Here is a 17904-nt window from a genome sequence, read left to right on the forward strand (position 1 = left end):
GAAGAATAGTGAAGGAATCTCATCCAGACTCAGCATTTAAAGTTTGAGCAAAGGAGACTGCGGCATAAGAAAAATATGAGAGTGGGTATCATGGAAGCTGAGGGAAGACATGTTTTAAGAGGTAAAGTATATTCATCCATGCTGAGAGGCCTGGAGAGCAGAGAAGGGAGATGAGACCTCTGGGTCTGGCAGCAGCAGCAGCAGTAGTTATCTGGGGAAGAGAGCTACTGGGGAGAGTTCAGAATATGGAAGAGAATGCAGGACAGATGAGGCCTAAGGAAGCAGAAACATTGGCTCCAGATTCTTTCAGGAAGATTTGTTGTCTAGGGGAGTGAAGAAATAGGGTTTTTATTAGATTAAAATTGGAAATCAAAAGAGATTTTTTGTTTTTCAATAAAAGAAGCCAGGACACATCTGCATGCAGAAAGGAGTGATCCAGTAGAGAGAAAGTGATGATGTAAAAGAGAGAGGTGACAAACGCATTAGGAGGACAGGGGACGGAGTAGAGCAGAAATGGATGGTTGGCCTTTGATGGGAAAAAGAGCAATTATCTACTGAAACCAGAGATGGGAGAGATAGGAGAACGCAGAGAGATAGGAAAACTCCACGCTGTTAGGCTAGGAGACGGTGGCAGTAAGATGAGGGATTTCCTCTCCATTTACATCTGTTTTCTTAATGAAGTATGAAGCAAGACTGACAGATGCGTGGTTTAGGACAATGTCGCACAGTGGAGATTCAGTAGGGACTATTTTGACCTGACTGTACCTTGTACATCGTAAGATGACTTTCTGCCTGTACTTCGAGACTGGTTGGAAAGGTGCCCTTTGTGCTGTGCTCACACCATGAATGTCCTTACCAGTCACTGAGCTTAGTGGTGCTTTGCTCAGATGTCTGTGCTTACTAAATAATGCTCTGCAGTCTTGGCCCATCTACATTTTTTCCAATATTTTCTCACATTTCTCTACTTCACCATGTCTTTCTTACTGTTCTCCATTCTTCTCTTGAGACTTACTTCTTCTTGACCCTTGTTCCCATCATTTTCCTAGCTGGAATATTCATATACTACATTTGCAAGGGAAATGGGCCAATTCTTTTTATCCCAGTTCACATCTTCCAGATGACACCTCCCTGATAACCAACCCGCTCTCCCTCCTTCAATCTGAAATGAGTGAGTTCTATCTCTGGAGCCCACAGAACTTTTATTCATTATTCATTCATCCATCCATCCATCCACTCATTCAGCAACATTTATGGATCATTTACAATGCACTGGAAGTATGTCAGTTAGGCTCCAGGAATACAGTGATGAACAAATTGACGTGGTCCTTGTCTGTATGCAGCTTACAATCTAGAAAAGGGCTATGGTGGAGAAGATACCCTCAGCAACTTTATCCCCTTCATCTCCTTATTTTTAGCTGATGACTGGCCATCCATTGCAAACTGCATTTTTTTTTTTTTTTCATATTTCCTTGCATCTAAGTGTGGCATGTGAATAACTTCTAGACAATAGATTGCAAATTGTAGTGTCATGTCCAATTCATGGGATATAGTCTTAAAGTGAGAGGCATGCCTCTATTTTTTTTCCTATTTCCTTATCCTGTTGCTTGGAATGTAATTTTGATTCCTGGAGCTTTGTTAAGCATCATGGACAATATGGTGAAGGCCAAATATTCAGTTTGATTAGAGGAAGATTCTAGAAAGACCCTGAGTTCCTGGCAACTTCAGAGTTCCATTTGGTTCTGTTCAACTGTGCACTTTTTAAATAAGATGGTATAGCCTTGTTGTTTTATTTCAAGTTTTCTGTCACACACAGTTGTGTCTAATTAAAATAAAGGCTGAGGTCCAAAAAATACAGGATGCTCTAAGAATGTGTAATATAATCCAGTCTGGTGACTCAGAGGAGTATTTCCAGGGTTGTAGACTTGGCGCTGAGATGAGAGGAAGATCTGGAGTTTAATACAGCCGTGGAAGGACAGTATTCAGGTGTATGTGGAGGGGAAAGTCTCGTGCAGATTCTAAAACAGGAGCGATCATGCAAAGATCCAAAAACTGTGGCTTTATCAGAGTAAAAGAGGAAATGAGTGGTTCAGCGTGAACCTGGAGAGGTCGGCAGAGGCCAGGTTACCCGGGACGTTGTAGGCTACGGTGAAAATTTTGGTCTTTATTCTAAAAAGAAACAGGAAGCTATTTAAGAGTTTTATGTGGGTATTTCAATGATCAGATGTGGGCTTTTAAAATCCCATGCCGATGGCTGTATAGAGAACTTCTCTGCGTGAGCAAGGGTGGGCATAGGAAGAACATCTAGGAGGTTAGTTAGCATGGTGCTATTTTTCCATAGAGGAGGAGGAAATGTCCAGAAATAGAGCACGCATTGAGTAGAACAGGGAGCATCAGGGAGAGGTGGGCTTTCTGACTTCACCTGGATTTCCCTTAGACGGGAATGACTTCTCCTATATTTTTTAGATTAACTACATAATTTGCCTCCTCTACTACATTACAAACTCTATTTTATGCATCTTTGTGTCTTCTCTCCCACCCAGCAGAGTGCCTGCTCACAGTAGGTTCTCAATACATATTTATTGATTTAGTTAACGGATGGATGAATAAACAATAGTTGTATAATTCTTCCCAAAGGAATCCAATGATGCTAGCAGAACTTGCTAGAAAGCTCCTTTGAGACTTGTTTATTTGCTGACTTTGTTGATATTTGTAGCTAAGGCAGCATAATCTAGAAGACTAGGTCTGATTTTGCAAATTCATTTGCCTATGAAAACAGCCCGTCGTATGGAGCTACCAGTATAAGCAATAGGAATGGTGCATTCTATGTTCTCCGGCAAATATAGTTTCTGAGGGAAAAAAAAAATACAACTTTAACCCACTTGCTCTTCTGCAATCATGTAGCAATAACTGTAGGAGGCTAGTGGCTTTTTCTCCTTTATAATAATGTAGGTTTGAGTTGCAAGTTTTGAATAACAAATGATTTCACTACATCTGGTTAATTATTGTGGGTGGTTTATCAATTGATTTAATGCTCTTTACAAGTATCAGGAAATGAACAGAGAAACAGAAAACCAACTTCATCACATATTCTGGGAATTGATAGTGACTAAAAGAATCAAATGTTCTGTGCTTAGCGATATCATTCCTGAGCTGTGCTCTCATTTCAGGATGAAACATTCCATGGCGGTTAGGAAGCCCAGGGTAAGACAGAGCCACATTCAGAAAAGCACACGGCTCCGATGTCAACGAGACCGTATGACAAATGGGAACAAGAATGCTCGCAGACCACCACACAGGGGCTGCTGAAAACAATGCTCTTTAAAAGAATTCAGTTTACTCCTGATTTTAAGAGCCCATTCAGCATTTTGAATGGTGGTGTTCTCACCACCACGTTCTTACTTAAAGGAGTGACAGAAGTCAGTGAACCTACTAATGGTCTACAGTAACCACAAAATGGGGCACAAGTTGTAGCACTTCAAGGAAAGAGTTTTAGATTAGGAGGAGTTTAAAGATACACCAGGTCTCCTGAGAGCTGTGGAGGGATGGTGTTTTTTCCAGCAGCAAGTCACCATATTCTCCGCTTACATAAAATTGTTGACTGCCCCCCATGAATCACTTTGTCTTAAAAACTTCCCTGTAATATGGTATAATTCACGATTTGAAAAAAACAAACAGAAAACTGCATGAATGTATGCATATTTTTCATCTCCCTCACATACTTTCTCTCTCTCTCTCTCTCTCTCTCTCTCTCTCTCTCTCACACACACACGCATACACACACACACTCCCTATAAATAAATTTTGGAAAGTCACAACTCTCTTGATTGTTAAGCTCCCAGTTATTAATCAACAAATTTAAATAACTCAATAATTATCAAATAATTAAGTCATCCAATAAAACTAAAAACAACTACTGAAAAAATAGATTTAGGTAAATTTGGAGGCTATATTATGGGGTTTTTGGCTGCATTATTGCTTAGTTCTCCATCTCATTTTATGACTATCAGAATTAGCCCTGCCATTTAAAAAAAAAAAAATAGTTACTATGCAGGTGGTTTCCCTCCTTTCTGTAAATAATTTTGTTTTAATTAGGAATGCATTCTACATTCACTGCAGAAAATTTAGAAAATACATAAGGATATAAAGAACAAAATGACCTGAAATCCTATTTTGAAGATTTTGTTTCATATTCTGGAGTTTTTCAAATGTCCAGATGTATATTATTTGAGATAATAACGAGCATTGATTGCACACAGTATACCAGGCATTGTGGGATATACTGTTCTGACATCAGCTGATTTATTCAGTCAATTCTGCATGGATTTTACATTTTCTGTTGTGACGTTTTAGCACTCTACTGTATTTCCTTCTCCATGTCATTAGACATTCTTGGTAAACATGGCTCTTTAATGTCTGAACATTTTATAGTATAGATGTACCATAGCAGTTTTACGTAACTCAAATAATTAGATGTTTCCAAATTTTTATTAGTGTAAGGAGTATAAATATTTTCACTTACTGCAATTGTATTACACATATTATTATAATGAAATTATAAATTACATCTTTGATATTAATCCTGATACGTGTTTCTGATTTCAGAGCTAAGATATGTTCCCAGAAGTGAAATGCTGGGCTGAAGACTTGGAACATTTTCTATGCATAGTATTTTTTAAAGGGGAATTTTCACAGTAAGAGATATTTTACTTTGATTAGCTGTACCTCGTTGAAATGCAACTCGAGGGCTGAAATCAGTTAATTAATCATACATCTCTCCAAACAGGCAACTTGAGTGATTGAAGCCCTTAGTTGAGTATTTGCCTCTAATCCTGTTCTGGTTTTATTCAGATTCCCCATGGCAAGTGGGAAATATCACAAACAGTTCTCCCCTTTCTGACTATCTTCAAGGACCGAGGTATATGAATGCTATGAGCCAAGTCTGCCTGTTTATCAGTTTGAATGGTGACAATGGAAGAAGGACGTTTGTCAGGAGATCCCGGCAGAGAGGGAGCCACCCTGCATGAGCCAAGGATGTGATGTCTGCAAGCCAATGTTGGGGTATCTAGTGCTAATAATGCTCTGCCTTCACTCCCTATGCAAGAGGACAGTTTTGTCAGGTCTGTTCTCATCAGAGCAAGTGAATGCCAACATCCTTTGTTCAGTACCCAGAGAGTATCTCTCTGACTCACCTGCCCTTTCAAATCCCAAGAGTGCCTTCCATGTAGAGAGAGCCAGTTTGGGGGCCACATGTAAAGGCCTGGCTTAGTAAATCTCTGAGGACATCATCTTCTTTCTCTTTCTCTCTTTCTTGAAAGTAAGGACTGCAGTGCTTAATACAGAAATGAACTTGGTATAGACGCAGCATAACTGAATAAGACTCCATTTGGGAAACCAAAAGGCAGGAAATTAGATAGATGTTCATAAGGAAAAATCATTGTGATCATTTTATCCCACTTCATGCTTAGAAAAATGTACCCGAGATAGTGGAGTAAAATTGAGACAGTATCACTGAAACATGAATTAAGCATATGAAATGACAATGAAGAAGAAAATGGTGGAGTGATTTATAAAACATGATAGGTTATAATTTACTCAGGAAAATTTACTCTGATTTGATAATTAAGTGATAGGAGAAATGTTGACAAGATTTTAGATTTGGTAAAAGATTTTGCATATTTGGTGAAATATTCAAGCAGAACATAACAAAACGCAACTCATTCTATGAGATTAAAAATGTAGATTTAATTTGAACAACTTTGTTGAAGTATGATTAACAACGAAAAATGCACATATTTAAAGTGTACAACTCGGTAAGATTTGGCACATGTATACACCCATAACTCATCCCCACATTTAAGGTGATGAACACATCCATTATCCCCAAAGCTTCCTCGTGCTCCTTTGTAACCCCCCCTCAACTCCTTCCCCAGGCAACTACTATTCAGCTTTCTGTCACTATTGATTAGTTTGCCAGAATGTTCTAGAAAAGACAAAACACAACCATTCATTCACTGATTTAAGAGTAAATAATACTACAAGCAGCATTTCTTTAAATGATAAGAAACAGCAATGCTATAGAAAAATTCATCGTCTTGGTTGAGGCAGGGAAGCTCATAGTTACGTGGATCATAGTTTTTTCATTTTCATCTTTCTGCCTCCATCTCTCCTATTTTGCTGGGCCAGGGTATAAGACTTGGTATTATGTTATGCTATGTTATGTTATGTTATTTTATGTATGTCATACCCAGTCTTATATTATAGTAAAATAAGAGCAGGTCTTATATTGTGTCTTGCTCCAAAAGACACAATAGAGCTGATTGTCTGGCTAGGTCTTATTTTCGGGGAAACACGGTGTGTAACAACGTAGTGAGATGTTCACGCACTCTCACTGCAGGCAATGCAGGTGCAAATTCCTCTCGCCACAGTAAATAATATTAGCAGCAATAGCAACTTCAAAGATGGAGCAATGTTTATGCCTAGAAAATCGTAAGATAATAAGACTAGGTGATTATTAAATACTATGTGTCTGGTACTATGCTATATACTTGATGTGCAATAGCTTTTTTTCCCACTCATTTCCCGAAATCTCTCTCTATAATTTTTTATTCACATTATGGTTATTTCCTTAATATTATGTTGTATGCATTTTCAGTATCATTAACACTGTAAGTAAACATCTAAGAAACTCTATTACAGAGACAATACTTATACCTAGAAATAAACAATTGATAGCATTGTTATAAAATCCCCAGTAACATTATTATGGCTCCAATTAAAGTAAAAGCAAAGAAACAATTTTGGGAAAATATGGCTCAGAGAATATGCGCTAAGGAAAGGAGATTGGGCCACACACGTAAGAATAACATGCAGGTGATAGCTCAGTTAAATGGCAAGAAGAAATCTGTTAATGGGCAGTGGGAAGAAATTAGAATACACCCGGGAGTGTGGGGTCAGGCCACTCTGGGCCTTGACCAATGAGCTGTGTGCTAATCTGCACATTTAGAACATCCTTTGGGTCCAAAGAGAGTGCAGGAGTGGTGGGCCACCTTTATAGTCTGCCACCTTCACAGTCTGCATGGTTCTTTGGGCCATAGGAACTCCACCAATTTGTAGCACTAACGCCATAAATAACACCCTGAAAGAGGGTTGTGAAGAACATGTTCAAGGTTCTGAGTAATTTAGACTAGATTTGATTTGGGGTCTCGGGTCACCTGTATCAGGAAGATCATTCAATCTTCCTATATTTCCATCATCTAACACTCCCAGGAGCTGAAAAATGTTATTGATTTGAATGATCTGTTCTATGTGGGAGGTTTAAGACTTACTACAAGCCCAAGCAGAGTCTTCTGAGAAGTTGATTTTGTAAGGAGAGAAACAAGAAATGATTTTTTATTCTGCCTTTGAGAACAGGCCTGGTGCCAGTGCCGCAAAAACATAACAGATAAAGAATCACATGGCCTTACTTAAGAAGATGGATGGATGGGAATGGATCAGGAGTAAGCAATGTGCTTACAAGGAAACGCAGGTCAGGCATGGATCTTGGTAAGAAGGGAACCAAAAACTCTCAGGTCTACTGTACACAAATACCAGCTCCAAGGAAGTAATACTCGCAGCAGTATCCGATGTTTAGATTACCTCTACCTTTTCCTTGCTAATTATTCAAAATGCTTATCTTAACCCCTGAGTCATGAACTCACCAACTCCGAGAGCAGACCTTCCCACATTTAAACATCTGAGCATGCCCTGAGGTTCTTGTTGCCTTTGCGCTTGTTTGTTTTTGTTTTGTTTATCTCCAGTTGGAATCTCTCTGCCCAGAGTTTCCACCCCCCTGTCTAAATTTTGTACCTTAGAGCTGTATAGAGTGTGTGCAGTCTCATTTCCTATCCTATTATTAGGCTGACCATTCTGAGTTTCTTTTCACTTGTCTCTGGTTTGTTTCCCTTCACTGTACGAGTCATTTCTCCCTTCCACCTCTTCCAGTTTCCATGGTAGTCTTCTGGATGTGATGTCCCGCACGCAGCACCCCAGCATGTGATTTGGACCCCAGGGATGTTCTAAATGTGCAGATTAGCACACAGCAGAGTGAGTGATTCCTCCTCACCCTCAGTTACTGTGCAGGTAGAGGCAGAGCAGCTCAGGGCCTGCACTCAGGTGCTGTTAGCCTAGATGGCACCTTGTGGCCAGGCCACATCCGCCATGTGCTAAGAGCCAAAGAGTAATCCCAGGCCTTCCTGCTCTGGACTTGGACTTCACACTCCTTGGGAAATGGCAGGCAGTTTTTTTTGTAGGGCTCAGTGCTGCCGTGTGTTCAGAACTTTTTGGGGGTTCTCACTCTGCCATCCATTGTATTCGCTGTCCCTTGTACTTTGGGGACTTGCAGATTTGATGAAATATTTTCCATCCTTGCATCAAAACATTGATAAAAATGCCAAACAGAACACAAACTGAAGACTGCACACTTTCCTCCATACCAACACTGATTCATTAATCAGTAACCTTTGATTTTGGTTATGTAATATGTACCGACTCTCTTCTCTTAGCTAAAGCTGCAGTCACCATGGAGTGACAGCCACCTTTTTTCATCTTTGTACCCCTAGTACTAAGCAGAGTGCCAGGCACATGGCAGCTGCTTACAAATAGATATTGGTTGGATAAGATGCTTGTCAACATGTTTTGTTTTAATATCTGATCTAGTCTGTAAGGATATTACAAGAGACCCTGTTATACCTGACTGAAGTCCATAAACACATTTCTATGAAATCTGCATGGACTAATCAGTCCTACCAAGGAAAGAAATGCTGTTTCATGGCTCATTCTTCTTGACTCTTACTGGATCTTAGTTAGCATGATTTTCTCTTTAAATGTTCTCTGACTCATTTTAATAACCTGTTCTGGATTCTTTCTAGGGATCTACTGTGAATTCATCAATCTATATTTTGCCTTGAGCGAAACTTCTTTTGTGTTGTGATTATTGAGTCCCATTTAGTCACTTATGTCTTCTGCAGTCATTCCTTCCTCTCTCTGTTTTTCAAAGCTCACAAAGATGTTTCAGCCACCACATTTGGGAGTTCTCTGGCTCCTGCAATTGTGTTTAAGATGCTCACAGACTGTCTGTTTGCTTTACTCACATTGGGTTTCCCATCTACTAACATTTACCTGAAACTGACCTCCCGTTTGTATCAGCGCATATTTATTTTCAAGATTACCCTCATGATGAAAGAGAGAGAGAGAGAGAGACAGAGAGACAGAGACAGAGAGACAGAGAGAGACAGAGAGAGAGAGAAATAGAGAGAGAAGGAAAAAGGAAGAAGGAAGGAAGGAAAGAAGAAAGGAAGGAAGGAAGGAAGGGAGGGAGGGAGAGAGGGAGGGAGGGAGGGAAGGAGGGAGGGAGGGAGGGAGGGAGGGAGGGAGGGAGGGAGGGAGGGAGGGAGGGAGGGAGGAAGAAAAGAAAGATGGATGGGAGGGAGGGAAGGAGAGAGGGAGGAAGCCCTTTTGTCCCAGCATTATCTTGTCCCTGAAAAATAGAGCTTTGGATTTGAGTTAGTTTGGCTCAAAGTGTGGGGGGCTTCAGAGAGTGAGGGAGCGGAGTCAAGTGTTATGAGCATTTGGGCACAGAAGAAAGGATATTATGTCGCTAGTGCTGAGCTCCTTTTCCAAGGGACAGGGAATAGGTTTCAATTTACAGAGGGAAACATTTAACAAAGCCTGTATTCTTCTTGTGGCATCGGCATTCTTTAAAACCCACATGTATTTCTTACCACAGCCACCCAAGCAATCTGGGATCCCACACAAACGTGCAGTGCCTTCTGGAGAGGAAGTTTTTATGAATATTTTAGAAACAACAACAACAAAAACAAGAACAAAAACAAAACCACCTGGCAAAGTCTGAATCTCAAAAATCTGAAAATTCTTATGCATTTTTTTGAGACTTTCGAAAACAATATGCACATTCTCCTTGGTAAGTCAATAAGAAAAGTCACTCTTAGGAACAATAATGTTCTGTTTTACTCAAGTTGGGGAACTGAAATGATGGAGAAAGTTTCTGCTCTTAATTTCTCTAACTAGATGAAATCTAAAAAAGCATGAGGCTGGAGTCATCACTGGGTAAACAGAAACAGGACTGTGGAACACACATGAATCTCCAACTAGCTGGGCACTCACACATTTTCCTTCATTCCCTGAAGAATTGCTAAAACCAGCAATTAGGAACAGTAAATACCAATACTTTGCCTTGAGGGGAATTGGGGGTTGAAGCTAAAATATCTAAGAGGGTTGAAATCTGTAATTAAATACAGTCTTGGTCTTAAATGTCCATAAGCCTCTCTTTGTCTTTGACTTTCTGCAGTGACTTCTCTCTGAATGGCTCTACCTCAGTTTACCAATTTAGCTTTCTTTCGTAATAATCTCCATAAACAACCACCTGAACAACTGGTCTTCATTCCTGTATTGTTTGTCCAGTCATCTTAATTGGAATAAATGAACATAGGACTTGAATTTAACCTATCTTTTCTTGTGCTTAAAACAAAGGGTATAATGTTATTGATATATGTTTGCACTTGTTTATTTTCAGTCCCAAGGACCTCACCAATGTGAAGTAAGTGGTTAAGCAAAATGGGGAAAAAAAAAAGTTATTCTTACCCTTTGCTGTATCCTAAGTCAATGGTGCGACAAAAATAAAAATGGAGTAATGATATTTTGGATAGTATGTTCTTTGCTGAAAAGCTAACTGTAGTTGTATTTTGGACAAAAGGAGCTTGCTAAAAATATTCTGTTGAAATATTTTCGTGGTATAGTTGATTCTCATTATTAGCAGTAGTCATGTTCCAAAAAGTCACTATGAATACGCAATTATCAGATACTGAACCTCACTCCTAGGGGAAATACAAGGTCGGGTTTCTGTGAGCCTCTGGTTACATTTTCACCAACTAATCAATTCAAGCCTTTGTTTTCTATGTGTTTCTGGTTAAAAAGACCTTATTTAATGTATGTTGTTGATTCATTAACATTGAACTCACGGCCAATGGCACTGTAACTCATTCCTGGCTGACGCTTATCTAATACATATTTTCTCCATAAGGCACATCACAACCTTCTTGTACTTGGGAACACTAGACGGCAGTTCAACACTGCACTTGGGGGCCATTTTAAACAGCAAAATCACCAACAAAAATCACAAACACGTGAAAAACATGGAACTAAATATCACAGAAAGGGCGCTGGGTTATAGAGAGCTGAGACAGGAAGGCAGAGTGTCACCTTGCTGGACCTCAGCTGGGAACATGCACATTGGATGACTCAAATTTTGGCCACTCTGTGCATGTCTGTGAATGACCTTGTGTATTGATTTTGGGGTTACAAATAAATTTTAATGAGTAGGTGAATTGTGTAAATACAGTCTGTGAATAATGAGTATTGACTGTACTTCTGAAAGAATCATTTAAAGTGTTTATATTCGGTACTAATATATAATTTTGCCAATACTGACACTGTCACTTCTGAATAATCCCAAACATTCTCCTCTTAGAAAATCCTTTTGAATTAAAAAAAAAAAAAAATTCCCCTGGTATTACTCTTCACACCCACCCTCCAATTTACTAAGGATTACATTTTTGGTTATTAGTTGTTAACATGTAAATTCAGTGATGGGAAAGGGGGTTGCAGTGGATGCAGTGCCCCCTCCCACATGCCCTCAGCCCAACCCAAATACAACTTGCAGACATGCTCCTGTCTTTCTTTGTCTTTTTGTCTGAGACATTGTCTATCCAAAAGAATATGACTGACCCACAGAGGGCAGACTAGAAGTGAGGCAGACAATACCTCAGGAGAATCCAATATGCCACCTTCTTACCCCTCAGGGAAACAATTCCGGGTCACCTTCCACATTGTCTCTAAGAGGGTCCTGGCAGGATTGTGCCCTGTCACCCACAACACTCACCTGAACTGTTGCCCGTCCCACCTTTCCTGTCTCAACACCCCACTCTCTGGTTTCCCTCTCACATTAACTACTTTTATTCAAATCATTGAATCAGGTTCCGCTTTTATGGTAACTCACACTAAGGTAGAAATACTTTTCTCTGAGAAACCTGATTGGACAATGTGCATTTCTGAAGAATTGTTTGAGCTTAGAAACACAACAGGGCCTACTGGAACAGAGTTGTATCAGACACCAGCCTGGGTTCTGCCACTGACTGTTTCCTTGGTGCCCATGTTAGTATCCTAGAGATGCTGTAACAGATTACTGCAAACTGAGTCACTTAAATCAACAGGAAGGTAGTCTTTCACCGTTCTGGAGGCCAGAAGTCTGAAATTCAGGTATCAGTAGAGCCATGTGCTTTCTGCAGGATCTAAAGGAAAACCTGTTCCAGGTCTTTCTCTTAGCAGCCTCCTGTATTGCCAACCGTCTTCGTTGTTCCTTGGCTTATAGATGCATCACATCAAACTTTGTCTCCACCATTATATATGTGAATGTACGTGTGCATGTGTCTATATCTTTTACCCTCTTCTTATAAGGACACCAATCATTGAATTAAGGCCTATTCTATGACCTCATCTTAACTGCATTGTATCTGCGAGGGCCCCGTTTCTAAATAAGGTTACATACAAAGGTTAGGATTTGAATATAATCATTTTGGGGACACAATTCAATCCTCAACAGTGCCAGACATCCCTCGTTTACAAAATTCAAGCATTTCATGAAGAAGATGATTTCTGCGGCCCCTTTTAGCACTATAGTTCTGTAATTTAGACTTCAGAGATGAGTGTTACTTTGTTTCTATGATTCTTTTTCTCTTTACTCTCTTATCTCACCATTATCATCACAGCATACATCCAACTATGATTCCTTTAAAAAGAAGTACACATATTAACGCCTGTTAAATTATAGAGAAAACAAAGCATATATCAAATTGATGTCTCTTAAAATAATTATATTCTCCACCCTAAGCATTTAACGTTCTATTTCAACCTAAGATACTCATTGAACATTTGTCAAATATTTTGAAATCACTGGGTAAAAGGAACAATTATTAATGTCATGAATTTCCTCAAAGACTGTTATGTTGCTCAAGCTGTGTTTCTCAGGTACAATCAGATAAAAAAAAAATTAATGTCAGAATTCTACCTGGCCAGGACTAGATGTGAGTTTGCAAAGTTCAGGGTGCTTTCCACACCGTTGAATCTCTCCTGCCAGGGCATTTGTACAAATAAGGCCAAGCGTATTTTATTTTTCTCTAAGTTATAATGTATTCTGTACAACTACGCTACTGTTGACTGGAAATGAAAACAACAGGTATAAATCATATCATTTACCCTGAGGAGCAAAGCTTTAGAAAGACTGCTTCTCCTTGAAGGTTGTTTTCCTTCTGATTGCTTATTTTGTAAGATTTTTACTTTTTTTAAATGTTCTGTTTATGCTACGGCAGCCAATGGAAATGAAAACCAATTACCCTTGGAAGGAGGTACACAAGTTGTTTACAGCACTGTGCAACAGAGCCCCAGGCACATCCGCTGAAAGGCGAGAAGAGGCCTGGCTGCCAAGGTGCTGATGGGAGCAGAGCTGGACCCACTGAGCCCAGCCCCAGCAAAGTCTGTTGGGCTTTAGCGACAGGAAGTCACATGTGGTGTCATTTTCAGCTGCTGAGAGAGACAGATGCACCCAGATCAATATCACTGTCCAGTATCAAAGACTTATTGTTATCTCACTGGGCATTTTAACCAAGGAGAACAACACAACTCTTATTCCATTGGAATGAGCAGGAGCCTCCAGGGTCTTTCCCCTTCTCCTGGTCACAGGGGGGAATAAAGTCTTCGCAGGTGATTGGGATTCTTATTTTTGGAAACCTCCTTCAGCTAAAAGATATTACAGTCATTTTGCTCTAATTATATTGCTTGTTGGTGTCGTAGAGTCTGTAAGTGAGCTAATGATGGTAATAACCCTTCTGACCTTTGATGACTTTAAAGGAGACAGAAATGTTTTTTGTCTGCAGAATAAGCTTGTCACCATCACACCTGTAGCATTTGTGTTCCATTTCAAAATGTTCATGAACTTTTTTCTCAAGATGGACAATTAAATATTACTATTCTCAATGTTGGGGAGAAGGGGAGTGAAAAATGAGAATTTTTTTCAGAAGTTACTCAAAGCAAAGTCAGGTAGAGAATTAAGGTGAGACAGAAAAAGAGAGATTGGTTTTGTTTTTCTTTTTCTATTAACGGGATCATTGGCCTAATTTTCCACTTCACACTGTGGGTAACCATGAAGTTAGATGCTTCTGACAGGTAGCTTTTCCATGGCTTTCGTATTTGTCTTCAGGTGCCATCTACCGTCAGACCATGTGGTATTTAGCAGGCGCATGCAACAGGTGTGGGGCGTTGTAAGAGACCTTCAGAGTCCCTCCAAGGTCATTTTCTACAGGTATTTCCATAGGTGGTGGAAAGAGGTTATATTACCACATGCCTGGAAAGTGCGAAAGTAGCAAACATTTTTATATGCATTTTAAGAGATGGAGATGAAATGACATCACTGAGGTCATTCCAGGGCAGAAACAGTGAAGAATATTTGTGAGGCCCAAGTCCTAGTTCGCTCTACTGCCCACACTGAACCAAAAGGCAGCGGTCATAACACAACTAGATTCAGGAAGAAGGACGCTAGCTGACCCCTGAAATAAGAAATAGACATACTTTTCTTATGCAACTGGAAACTTTTAGTCACTCACATTATAGCCCTTACTATGTATCTTTTCATTACCTACTTACACTGTTGACTTGTTTGGGTGAGAACCAATTCAGAAGGGTGAAACTATGCAGAAAACATTATGAGGGTGAGACTCCATATACTGTGATAATGGCTTTTAATGCCGTTCTCCCGGTATCATCACAGAACATAGCATGCTCATTATCATAATGTTTCCATTTTCTTATGAGAAGAATTTTTGGTGAAAGAAATAGCCCAACAGTTTATTTAATGGGTAATAAAAATACATTCTTAAGGACTGACTTGGAATAGTCCAAGGTTTCCAACCTGAACTGGAAAACGGGCTGCCATCCAGCACCTGTTAATAATGTCCCCAAAGCCGAAGGCTCCAGTGAACAGATAGGCTCGACATACATTTGGGTGCCCATTAAAATATTTTAAATTCCCCAAATCTGGTGTTTAATCATTTACATATTCTCATATCACATTGTCTGCCCAGTGATTTCTTCTTCAGAGAGCCTTTAAATGTTACTTAATTAGATAATGTGCTCTTGCTGTACCTTTAAGTCCAATTCACAATTGCATCTGGCATATGGTGCCAAAGGAATCTGTCCCAAGACACCACTGACATGCACAGAGCAGCGTGGAGGAGACCTTCCCATGTGGCCCCGTTCCCTGCAGTGAATTAACAGAAGCACAGAGAGCGCTGTCTAGAAAGAAAAGAAGTCAGATGCCACTAAACTCAGGAGAGACTTTACCAAAGGATCAAACATGGTTTTCATCCTGCATCATTAGAAATATGTTGTTTTATTTTGCTTGGAAAAAAACACACGCTGTTAATGGGTTCATTCACTTATTCATGAAACAAACATTAATTGAGTTGAACAAGGGCCAGAGACCATGCTGGAGGCTGAGGGCTCAAGGTGAGGAAGCACACCCCGCCTTCCACAGTCAGAGGCTCCGAGAAAGACAGCTGAGGAGTCCTCTGAATAGAAGCCATGTTATTTTGACAGAGCTGATGTAATTAGATGTACAGGTGATGGGTGCCATGGAGAGCTGCCCAGGTTGCCCTTGCAGGACAGGGCACTCCTTTTCCTGTGTGCTGGGAGTCCCTCAGCTGGAGGGAGCTGATTTGGCCAGATTTCAGCCCTTCCCTACGGCACTGTCTGTCTTATTTCATTCTGACTATAACAAAAATACAGTAGACTGGGGGTATACACAACAAACTTACTTCTCATACTTCTGAAAGTCTGAGATCAGGGTGCCAGCATGGGGAAGGGGAGGGTTCTCACGAGAACCCTCTTTTGGATTGGAGACTGCTGCATTCTCACTGTATTTTCACTGCTTACATGGCAGAAAGAAGATGGGGGAGGTCTCTGGTGTCCCATTTATAAGGGCACCAATCTTATTCATGAAGACTCCACCCTTATGACCTAATTATCTTCCCAAGGCCCCAGCTCCTAATACCGCCATACTGACGGATAGGATTTCAACATATGAATTTGGGAGGAACACAAATATTTGATCTATTGCATCTCTGTCCAGTGACTGGCCAATGCAGGCATACCGAAACTCTGCCCATTTGTCTTAATTCTCGGCAACTATCAAGGACCATCCCAGCTCCAAAACTCTCTGTAAGATCAGTGAAGTGTAGGTTGCAGCTGCGTTGCACTTCAGTTTCTCCTGCACGATCCTGCTTTCTGGCTCCCTCGTGGGTGCCATTCCCAACTACTCTCCCCAGTATGCTTTCTATATGCAAATATGTGTCTGCAAGTCAGCTTCCTGGGAACTTGACCTGTAAGAATTGGGGCCAAGGGCAGCCAGAGAAAGCCGGAGGACAACTAGCTATGACAGCTGTCACTCATGGTACACAGAGCACAGACAGCCTCTGGCATGCAGTAGGGCTGCAACTGCAAAAACTTCCACTGCAGGTAATCTGGGTTGGGGTTGTGGTGAAAGGGAATTCACAGGCAGGTGCATTACCTTAGGTGGTTTAGAAGTTCCAGGGAGTCGTAATTCTAAGGACTATGAAATCCAATGTTTCTTGCTGAGGGATATTGATTCGTTAGTGCGATGGTTCTCATCAAGGACGTATTTTGCACGCAGGGGGTATTTGACAATGTAAGGAGACTTTTTGCTTGTCACAGCTGAGGAGGCAGCGTTGCTACTGACTGACATTTGGTGAGTGGAGTCCAGGTATGTTGCTAAACACCTACAGTATACAGGAAAGTCCCTCAAAGCAAAGAATGATCAGGCCTCAAATGTCAATAAGTGCCAAAATGGAGAAACCCCGAATTAGAGAAAAACAATGAAGGGCTACGAGTGATTAATTCAAGGCAAGTGTGGAAGTCAGAGGGCCTCTGCTGTGGTCTGACTGTTTGTGTTCCCGCTACCCACCCCCATCAGATTCATCTATTGAAGCCCTAACTCCCAATGTGATAGTATTGGGGGATAATTAGGTTTAGATGAGACACTCAGAGTGGAGCAGTGTTGGGATTAATGCCTTTATAAGAAAGGAAGAGACACCAGAGCTCTCTTTCTGCCATGTGGGGACATAGGGAGAAGGTGACCATCTACAAACCAGGAAGCATGTTCTCACCAGGAACTGAATCTGCTAGCACCTTGATCTTGGACTTCCAGCCTCCAGCACTGTGAGAAATAAATGTTTGGTGTGTAAGCCACCCTGTCTATGATATTTTGTTATAGCAAATTGAGCTCACTAAAGCCTTTTTAGCAAAATAGAAAGAGATTACCCTCTCTTTCGCTGGCGGGTAGAAGCAGCTGAGAATTAAGAATCAGACAGCACTTTGTTCTTAGCAGGGTTGTGGGCCTCAGAGGAGACTGAATTTTCAACTGCAATACATTTGTAATACCATGCTCAGGACTCTGATTTCAAAACAGTGGGGCCCTGAAAATTAGGGCAATGAACTTGAAAATCTTGACTCTCAAGACACCTATCAACCCTCGGTGACTGCACAAATGGCTCATGCGTCCCTGATCCCTGGGAAAGGCTGGCACTCTCGTCCTGCTTGACGGTTGTTTGGTGCTCTCTGCCTTGCAGGCACACCCACCAAGTACACTCAGAATCTGCACTCACCTCTCCAAATCGTAGCATAGCCCAGCTAAGGAAGGGCAGCGTCTGCTAAGGTAGGAAACAGACTTTGTAGTGAGGGCACTACAGGATCTGGCCGACATTTTCAGCAGAAGCCAGGAGA

Source organism: Rhinolophus sinicus, chromosome 16 (assembly GCF_057876585.1).
Source record: "Rhinolophus sinicus isolate RSI-liver-muscle chromosome 16, RSI-T2T, whole genome shotgun sequence".
Lineage (NCBI taxonomy): Eukaryota > Metazoa > Chordata > Mammalia > Chiroptera > Rhinolophidae > Rhinolophus > Rhinolophus sinicus.